This window comes from Musca autumnalis, unplaced genomic scaffold (assembly GCF_047663935.1).
Source record: "Musca autumnalis isolate F117 unplaced genomic scaffold, ASM4766393v1 scaffold_4, whole genome shotgun sequence".
NCBI lineage: Eukaryota > Metazoa > Arthropoda > Insecta > Diptera > Muscidae > Musca > Musca autumnalis.
The window spans coordinates 108,984,811-108,992,625 of NW_027411977.1; positions in this window are offsets into that span (position 1 = coordinate 108,984,811).

Below are 7,815 nucleotides of genomic sequence, written 5' to 3' on the forward strand. Positions count from 1 at the left end.
AGCTGATGTTGAAGAATTTAGCTTTTATTCGAATTGCAGCAAGTCTTTCATTCACTGGGGTGAAGCTGGATACCAGATGTTTTAGTCTCCGACTAACTACGAATCCGCAACCAAACTCATGCTTTACGTCATGGCAGCTATAATACAGTGCGTCACCTTTAGGTGTTGTTGTGACGCCTTTCCCAATCCATCGTATTTCCTGTATGGCAGTAATATCTGCCTTGTACTTTTCAAGTACGTCTGCCATGCGAAGACTGCACCTTCTCTATAAAGAGTGCGAACATTCCAGGTGCAGATTCGCAGATCATGGTCCTTAAAACGCTTGCGGGGTTCGTCAACTTTAGAGGGGTTTGTTTTTCTTTTCTTTCGTTTTTTCATAGTATGCTGTTTTTTCTAGGGGAGGGTTACCAGCCCGACGCCCAAACCCAAGTTTTTAACGTTCTTATGGGTGAACGCGCGGCACATGTTAGCTCACTACCTTTAACGGGTGTTAAAGGCAGTTCCCTAGGTGACACAACGGGGAGGTCAGTGTCCACTTGAGATGAAAGAGGGACCAAGATAAATCCTGGGCTATGCCATGTTAAAACCGGTCAGGACCGTTCCGTGGTATCTTCCACCCCCTACGTCACCCAACAGAATATAAATACTAAGTAAAATATTGCGGATAAACCCCCTAGATAAACCCATATAGAACATGCAACCCATAAAACTCATCTAGAACTTGCAACAAATATTTGTCCTCTGTCCCGCGAGGAATAAGCAAATATCCGGCAGCACCCCGATTGGGAATTAGAGTCAGTCTAATCATTGTAAGGTGTATATTGAATCCATCCAGGTGTGTCAGGATCCCTAGACGGTTCCATATTGTTGTTGCTGTGGCAATTCAAATATGTTTCTTCGTATATCTTTTTCTGTTAATCTGCAGATTCTGCTACCTCGACTGCATGCAGAGAAAGAATATGATTGATCCAACAATATTCGAAGAGCAAAATATGTATTGTAAAATATTGTTAGATACCGTATATAGTATTGTGACTCCAACAACAATCGTTTTTGTCAATTTCAACAATTGCTTTGGTCAAATCCTACAATAGTTTTAGTCAACTGGACGATATTATTCACGTTTTTTGGACAATTTTATTCTCTTCTCTCGTTAATCGGTGTCGTGGTGAAAAACAATTTGGTGACTTTGGTTTGTATGACAGGATGATTTTATCTTTGTTTTTTTGTGTATGTACTCCAACAAGGAGATTCTTGATATTATTTGTTTCTTCTTCTTTGGGTTTTGATGATTGTGCAAATACCGGCACAATATGAGAAGTGTTTTTGGGAGGAAATCTATCTGGTCGTAAATTTGTGTTTCCTTTTCAATGTTTCAATAAGCAAATATCCGACAGCACCCTGATTGGGTATTAGAGTCAGTCTAATCATTGTATGGTGTATATGGCCCCCATTCGGGTGTGTCAGGATCCCTAGACGGTTCCATATTGTTGTTGCTGTGGCAACTCAAATATGTTTCTTCGTATAACTTTTTCTGTTAATCTGCAAATACTGCAACCTCGACTGCATGCAGAGAAAAAATATGATTGATCCAACAATATTCGAAGAGCAAAATATGTATTGTAAAATATTGTTAGATACCGTATATAGTATTGTGACTCCAACAACAATCGTTTTTGTCAATTTCAACAATTGCTTTGGTCAAATCCAAAAATAGTTTTTGTCAACTGGACGATATTATTCACGTTTCTTCGATAATTTTATTCTCTGCTCTCGTTAATCGGTGTCGTGGCGAAAAAACAATTTGGTGACTTTGTTTTTTTTTGTATGTACTCCAACAATGAGATTCTTGATTTTATCTGTTTCTTCTTCTTCTTTGGGTTTTGATGATTGAGCTAATACCGGCACAATCTGAGAAGTGTTTTTGGAAGGAAATCTATCTTGTCGTAAATTTGTGGTTCCTTTTAAATATTTGTTATTGTTTTTAATTATTCCTTATATTGTGGTGGGTGATTGAAAGAGCGCAATGGAGTTTGTCTTCGTTGACAGTTAAAGCCGCAAAACTGGACCGTTTATTGTGTTGATCACCACTATTAATATTATATACAATCAAATTAAAAAATTCGTTAACCGACAACGACTTGAATACATTGTTCCTACATCTGATCTTGTCGCAAATAGCTGTGGCTTACGTTACACCCAATATCGTGGGGTAGTTAGAAGTCGGTATCAAGATACCATCGACCAATATGATCACGGAGAGCCTCACCGTCCAGGTGGTGAACAATTTGGTAGTGTATTAAGTTCCGGATATTTTCATATTCCTCAGATGAAAAAACTGCACTAAGTCAGCTATATAGATATTTAACCTATCACATATGTCATCGTCGAAAGGGTCTCACCCCAATATTGTACAAGCATCAGCATACATTACGATCTCTATGCCGTCTGGAGGGTGTGGAATTTATGCAAGGTAGAGTTTAAACAGTTCCGCATATATCACCCCGCTTTGGGGAACTTCCTTCTACGGGTCTTATGTTTCTTTTTTGTAAATTCCACACAGAACTGGTGCGTCCACAAATATAGTTGATTTTCCAGCGTTTCAAACACGACTGCAGGGACGTTTTCTCTATATCCTCGAACAACTTTGCATGGTTGACGGTATCGATGGGTAAAGAGCCACCAAAACTGATATGTGTGGATATCGCGCGCAGTGCTGTTGTGATACTGTGCAGCGGGATCCATGCTGATGTTGAATGATCGGCCTTTACGATTCGCCTCTGCCGGCATCCTTGCTGACTGCAAAAGGGGCACCACCATGTCCACTTTCCAGGTTTCTGGCGCAATATTGATCCAGTTGCTTCAACATTACCATTGAAATTCTGTGTTGGGCTAACGCTTTGGATGATTTCGCAACATAGCTTACCGTAAATTGTGGTAGTACCTCTTCGGCTTAGAGGGCTCTTCTCTCTGTTACTCTCGAGGTGGTCTTTAAACTGCCGGATCAAACAAAACTCACACTTCCTTCGATCTGCCGCTGTCACGTCGTTGAAAGCAACAGTCTTTTTATTATTCTTCTTTCCCAGATTCGAGAGTGATTTAACCGTTGTCCACAATTGACTTAGTTCTGTAACAATGTTGCATTGCTTCAGGTGGTCTAGCCACTTTTTTCCACTTGGGCTCGTCTATTAACTAGCCTGTTGACTTCAAGACTAATTTCCCTAAAGCTTGGGTCTTCGGGGTTCGTAGGATGAAGCTAATCACACTCATTTGCCAGGAACACAATGACATAATTTCGTTCCAGTACTTGTTCGGGTGTTACCGTGAGAGCCATCCTAATAACAATATGGTGGATAGGACCCCACACCCCACACATTTTCAACTGCCCTACCAAAACTACTCGACTAACTCTAGTAGATCTGTGTTTACATCCCATTGAAGCACCCACATTTCTAGAACTGAAGATAGACCCAGATTAAGCAGAAAATGATCTTACAAACATATTAAAAACAACAACGGAAAATTCTCTCAGCTACTTGAGGATCCGAAAATGGGCAGATAGCTCTCTGAATCAGTAAATTCTCTGAAATCTTGCCAAGCAAATTTACTTTATTCTGAAAAGTTGACCTGTTACTCTACCGCATAATTTTAAATTATACTCTTTACGTGGTACTGAATAAAATAAGTGGTTTTGCTTTGTAGATTTTTAAAGAAATAACCCAGTTTTACTGGCAATGGAAAAGGAAACTTGTTTACATTACTTTGTAATGAGTTGTTCCGCATGTAGTACCATAATTTTTTACTGGGTAATATAAAACATTTTATGAGTGCCTCTTCGGGCAATTTTTTTGAGCCTCTGTCCCGTCAAGACATTTAAATAATTGCTAATATTTTCGATGCGCCAACTTTATCACAATACCTAGCGTAACTACCCCCTTCGTTAAAGAAACAAGTAAAATATCTTTGAGTTCGGACGGGCCGAAGTATGTATACCTCTGGTGGAAAAGTTGCCTGACTGCTGTGTACCTCAAATGTCAAAGTACGGGTAGTTAAGTCAAACACCCACAAAATCGGAAGGTACCGTTACATGGGTGTAATACTAAAACATGGACTTATATCAGTGATGGCCAAAAACACACATTTGCAGATTATAACTTGCGCTAGTGTGAGTGGAAACGTAAACAATGCATTAACCGAACGAATTTGTTTACTCCCTGTAGGAAGTGTGGGGTCATGTGTTGACATGTCGCCACTTTGTCTACTAATATGGTGACAAAGTCAACACTTTGTCACCAGGTTGTCAACTATTGATACCTTTGCCTTAATAAGAAGAAGCATTGTGTATATTGACAGATGATAGCCCAACGAAGCATCCTTTTTTAATTTTCTTAATTGTTTGGCGTAAAATAATTTTTGCGGTTGGTGAAAAAGTGTTTTTGTAAAAATCAATAAAATATCGTGAAAACTTAAAGCATATAATTTCAAAAACAAGTATGAGCAAAAGAAAATATAAAAGACATGTAAAAAATAAACAATTCTATAGCAAAGTACGAATTCTGAGGCGACTAACAACATTTGTGGTGAAATTTTGACAATTAGACATTATGTGGAACCTTTAGAGAAGATTGTGGAGCCTGATGTATATATTGTCCCGTCTCGTTGGAAATGCTGAATGCAACTAAACATAATAATGAATTACAATGTTGAAGAATTATTTGGAAAAAATCGATTGCGAGATTTTTCCAATGTTATACAGCTGTAATAGGCAAGCAAATTTAAGGACATATTTTTTAATTATGTTTATTTATACATGTTTATTCTTTTCAATTCCTAGATGTTATATCAACATTCAGCGAATCGCCTGATAAAACGTTAAGTGCAACAGAAGAAGAACTATATTAAGCAGACAAGTCATTGGTGCGACTTGGCCAAGAAAATAAATCGAAAACGTTTTTTTATTATTTATATGTTAAAATGTTTAACAAGCCTTGAAAACATTTTCTTTATTTACTAATTTTTACTTATGTGGAATCTTTGGCTTAGCCATTTAAAAAGATAAAAATACTGTAATACGCAATTTGTAAATTTTTTGCATTTTCAATATTATTTGTTTTATTCTTTAATGAAATATAGTATTTAAACAAATGTTTAGCTTCATCTTCTTATTAAACGTACTATATAGCTGTTTTATCTATGAAAAGTTCCAAATAAGCTAAAAAATTTAGTATTGAAAATCTGGTACTATTGACTCACTACCTCCAATGTCTATACTGACTCACTACCTCCATTGTCTATACTGACTTACTACTTCCAATGTCTATACTGACTCACTACCTCCAATGTCAACACATGGTTCCTCAGGAACTACTGACTTACTATTGACATACTAGTTCCATTGTCAGTACTGACTTTCGAATGACACGTTCATATAAAATGTCTATAGGAAATTACATTAGTTGTCTACAGTTTGTCAGTAGTACTGTTGACAATGTCAGTAGTAAGTCAGTATAGATTCACTATTGACATTTCCTACAGGGCTGTGTACGTGCGGGCATAGAAAAGTTGGTGTTGGTGGCCATCTCTGACTTATATTGACAATTTTTGGTGTAGAAGTTTCTTGTATGCTGGGAATCTCAAACGTCAAACTACTGGTAGTTCAGTCAAAAAATTTACCTAACACCTTCAAAAATACCGAAAATCGGGAGGTACAGTTATATGGTAGCTATACCAAAACATGGACCTATATTGACCATTTTTGCCCGAGTTTTGTGGCCGATGGGAACCTCAAATATCAAACTACAGGTAGTTCGCGTAAAAAAGGTAGTTAAAATTCTCAAAATAACCAAAATCCCGAAGTACCGCTATATAGGGGCTATATTTAAACATGGACCAATATTGAAAATTTTTGGTACAGAAGTGTTCTTAACAATAGGAACCTCATATGTCATATTGCTATGACATATGTACAGTTGCGTTCAAAATAATAGGAGCGCCCATACAAAAAAAGAAAATTGTCAAAAAATATGGTTAAACTTACCTATTTTGGTTTATTTTGAATTTGTTTAACATTGTTGACATCCCAACAGTTAATTCATAAGCAGAAATGTGGCAATCTGTTTTAAATTATTTACTGTTTACACCAACATTATAAATCGTGTTTAAAGTTTTTGTTCAAAAAAATAGGAGTGTGGAAGAAAAAGGATGATAAAAATAGCTTTAGTTGAGTTTAGGATCAAAATTGTCAATATTTTTGTTAACAGTTGTAAATCCAATAGATTTTATGAGATTTGATTGCTGTTTGAAAACAAGAGTCCTTTGGAGGTAGCCAAGAAACAGGCGATTGTCCTTGCAGAAATTGTTTCCATAAATTGAGCACTTATTGGGCAACTCAATGGATTTTGTAGACAAAACTTTAACGATTAGATTTGTTTGATGCTATGGATGTTATCTCTAACAATATATAATGATTGGTATCCCATAAATTTGTGTATTTTGATCCTTGAGCCAAGTTTAAGGACAGTTTACATTAGCCCTTAAGGCAAGGATCGTCCAAAAAATCGTATCTATAAGGAATTTATTCCCCTAACCAAATAATATTTAAAAGTCCTTAGGATGCTAACCTTGTATATGCAATCAGTTTCGCTTCTATTCAAAAAATGTTTAAAATGTGAACGGTTGAAATGTACTTTGAACCATTTAGTGATACGCAGGCTGGGATTGCACTAAGGTTGGTATACGCCGTAATATATTTTTCAATATAAACTTACGTTTTTCACTCAAAAATACTTCATTTAGGTTATTTCATTAGAAAACTTTTTATTATACGATGCAAAACCTAATAAAAATAGTCTTAGGCCAACTTCAAAAGTTTGTCTTTAAAGTTTCCTTCTCAACAAAGCGTTTTGAAAAATGTCTCATATGTGCCAATCATCCAATTATTCAAAAATGAACCATATAATGAATTCTGCGTGCAGTTAAGATGCTAAGGACCTCAAAAAATCACTTGATTGAGATATTAATGCCTTATAGATACGCTTTTTTAACCGATGCTTACGTAAAGAGGTAACGGAAACCGGCTTAAACTTGGCTCAAGGATCAAAATACACAAATTTCTGGGATACCGATCATTATATATTGTTCTAATTGCTCTAATCACTAAAGTTCTGTCTACAAAATCCATTGAGTTACCCAATAAGTGCTCAATTTATGGAAAAAATCGCTGCAAGGACAATCACCTGTTTTTAGGCTACCTCCAAAAGAACTTTTGTTTTCCAACAGCCATCAAATTTCATAAAATCTATTGGATTCACTACTGTCAACTAAAATATAGACACTTTTGATCTTAAACTCAACTAAAAATATTTTTATTGTCCTTTTTCTTCCGCACTCCTATTTTTTTGAACAACAAATTTGAAGGCGATTTATAATGTTGGTGTAAACAGTAAATAATTTAAAACAGATTACCACATTTCTGCTGATGAATTAACTGTTGGGATGTCAACAATGTTAAACAAATTCAAAATAAACCAAAATGGGTAAGTTTAACCATGTTTTTTCGACCATTCCCTTGGTGTTAATGAGCACTCCTATTATTTTGAACACAGCTGTATGTTGAAAATTGCTGGTAGATAAATTTTGTTAGCACTGGATACCTCAAATGTAAAATTGCAAGTAGTTCTGTCAAAAATGTAGCTAAAGTACTCAAAATACCTAAAATGGGGCGGCTATGGGGGTTATACCAAAACGTGGCCCGATCTAGTCCATCTTCGAACTTGACCTGTCTATGGAAAAATACATTCGGGTGAAGAAATAAAT